Raw genomic sequence first — 3,112 nt, 5'->3', positions numbered from 1 at the left:
TGCATTCAATCTACCAGCAGCACCAACTACAGCCGCATATCGACACGGCATCGAAACTAACCACCAATTACAGCTCAACATCGACAACCATTCGAAACCCGAGTTCAGGCCATCAATATTCACCAGTCCATAAGCCACCGGGATCATCTCAATTTGGGCCATTCATGACTCATGAGCATCGAATCCGCAGCAATTTCTGTTGTGTTTCTTAATTGAATGATGAACTGGGTTTCATAAGAAATGAAGAAAAGAAAGAAAGAAGTGATTGACGTTTTTACCCCTCATTTAATGATCTGGCACTCCCTCAATTTGCTGTGCATTTTGTGTTGGGAGCTATGTCATTTTATTTAGGGTGTTGATTTTCGCAGTACACATTTTACTCATTATAGTACAGCTTTGACCATACTACCCCTCTCATTTTCCACTCTCATCGAAATGTGTACTGTATGAGAAAAAAAGAACAAAAAACCCAAAACTCACGTACACCTCTCATAACATCAACCATCATTTTCAACCTACTACAACCACCCCAAGCGTCCCCTGCCACCCACCGTCCTCCACCATGACTACCGTCCACCGTCGCCCTCTCCGCCCCCTCCACCCGCGGCCTCCTTGGACCATTCCCTCCCCCTACAACCGCACCACGCACTCCTCCTTTCCCGCAACACAGCCATTACTACCACGTGCCTCCCCCTGTCGCACCACCCACAGGCGCCGCCAGTGACCCTAGCGTCGACCTCCACCGTCGACCCCCATCGATACATACCGTCAACTGCCACCAGCACTCACTTAACCAATCTTAAATCCCAACTTAATTTAAATTAATTAAAAAATCTTGAAATAAGTATTCATTTGATTGATAATTTATAATTAATTAATCAAATCCATGTTATAAATCTGAATTAATGTTCATGATTATAGAAATTTGATTAATTGGAATGTAGTGTGATTATGTTTTCAAAGAATTAGGTTAGATACTTAGATTTTCTTTTTTTCGTTAAGGGTAGGTAAATGGAAAGTTTTGTACAAAATGTACTGAAATGAGTAAAATATGTACTGCGAAAATAAATTACGTTTGTTTATATTTATTTTGACTATAAAAGACACGCAGACCCTCAATTAGAACTTTAGACAGACGCAGCCTTCAGAAAGCAATACAGTAGGAGTAGTTGGTAGATAGAAAAACCATCTTATTTTTCCTCTCAATTTCTTATTAATTAAATTTGTAATCTTTCTTTGTTCTTAGTTTAATTCTTCTCTAATTTATTCAAATTTCTCTCCTCTCATTAATTTACAGTTAGTTTTGGGTTGTAATTTTTGAAGACAAGAAGACATTCATTCTCCATTTTTCAATCAAGTTTCCTCCTTTAATTTAAGTTGGTATATTTCTTATCTTAATTTCACTCTATTTCAATTGTTTATATGTTTTTCATTTCATCTTATATTGTTTGTTTAATCTTGTTGCTAACCATGTTTAGCATGGTTAGTATTGGTGCATGTGTATTGCTCGTGTTAACTATGTTTATGTAGAATTAGTCTAGGGTTAAAAGGGGAGTTTGGGTAAACATGAGGGATGATAATGAGTTGTTTACATTTAAATATGGGTTAAAAATCGAGTCTTTACATACTTGCATTGAAGGTGTTCGATGAAATGGGTGAATGAAAGTTCATACCTCTCTTTGAATCTTGCTTAACATTCTTTACATGAGAGTGAATAAGAGTATTTGATAGCATGTATGTGATGAGTTTGACATAATATGAAAGTTTTATGGTGAGATTAAGGTGACTAGGAAACTAGCTTCGATTCCTTTACCGAAACCGTGACCCAATTCTCGTAGACTTTTGCATCTCCCTCTCCCTACCTAGACAAACACGAAGACCCTAGCTTTTTCCTCTCTTGTTTCCATCTTTGTGTGTGTGTTTACCTATTGTTTTAGCCTAGTTTGTTAGCGTATTAATCATTCACATATTTTGCATCCGACTAAACTAAAACTAAACAACAGACTTGTAGCCTAACCCCACCATCCTTGTGATGGACCTCGACTTACCAAACTTTACTAGTTAGGTATCAAGCTTTATAAATTTGTTTTTGATAAGGGTGTGACGACTTTACCCTACTATCAAAATGGCACCGTTGCCGGGGATGGTGCTTTGTTAGATATAAGTCTTAGTTTAGTTTTGGGATTAGTCATTTTATTATTTTTGAAAAAGAAAAGAAAAAAATGAATATTTGAAAAAAGAAAAAAATATGTTGTTTGTTTATTTGCATCTTTAGTTATAGTTGTTAGTCACTTGCATTTAGAGTCTTGTATTTAGTGTCTTATATTTAGTGTCTTGCATTCAATAATGTCTCCATCCATGTCTTCACGTGATCATAGTATACCCGATCCCAACTTGTTTGCCTCTCCTATTGATATTGGAGAGGATGTGGAGCTAGACTTGCATCCGGATTGGGTTGAAATCTTTCAAAAAGATGTGTTTCTTGGTCTACCAAATAAGAATGTGTTGGACCATTTGGAGAGGTTTAATAGAAAATGAATTTTGGTGAAAAATAATGGTGTGTGCGAACATGTTGTAAAACTCAGGCTCTTTCCTCTTAGTCTTGGGGATGGAGCCGAGAAATGGTTATATTCTCACCATCCTAGCACTTTTTCTACTTGGGATGACCTTGCTCAAGCGTTTCTTACCAAATATTTTCCACCTTCTAAAACTGCCAAACTAAGAAATGAGATCTTTACTTTTCATCAAGGCGGTTTGAGAATTTAAGTGAGGCTTGGGAAAGGTTAATTGAACTTTTGAGAGCTTGCCCTCATCATGGGATCCCAATTTGGCTAATCACACAAACTTTCTTTAACAATTTGCATCATGCCGTTAAAGAATTGATAAATGCATCAGCCGGAGGTGCCTTTGATAGATTGGGTGTGACACCCCGCGATAAAGCGGAAAATAAACTACTAAATATATGCGAAAAATGTGAAGTTTTCAAAACTTTTATTTAATAGATAGAGTTTAGCATGCGGGGATCACTAACATTCGACAGAAGGAAAAAGCGGAAATAAAAACAAGGGTTCATACAAATAAAACGGTCAAAAGTGGGAAAAATATATCCCTC

The 3,112-nt window shown here is 37.0% G+C and overlaps 1 non-coding gene across 1 annotated transcript; it reads right to left on the bottom strand.

The window, feature by feature from the left end:
• Window positions 1-2,715: 2,715 nt before the first annotated feature.
• LOC141619983 (small nucleolar RNA R71) lies at window positions 2,716-2,821 on the bottom strand. Its single transcript, XR_012531855.1, has one exon. It is a non-coding gene; the product is annotated as a small nucleolar RNA R71 (small nucleolar RNA).
• Between the last annotated feature and the right edge of the window lie 291 nt (window positions 2,822-3,112).

The sequence above is a fragment of the Silene latifolia genome, chromosome 1 (genome assembly GCF_048544455.1).
Source record: "Silene latifolia isolate original U9 population chromosome 1, ASM4854445v1, whole genome shotgun sequence".
Taxonomy (NCBI): Eukaryota; Viridiplantae; Streptophyta; class Magnoliopsida; order Caryophyllales; family Caryophyllaceae; genus Silene; species Silene latifolia.
This window is presented reverse-complemented; position numbering and strand designations above follow the sequence as displayed.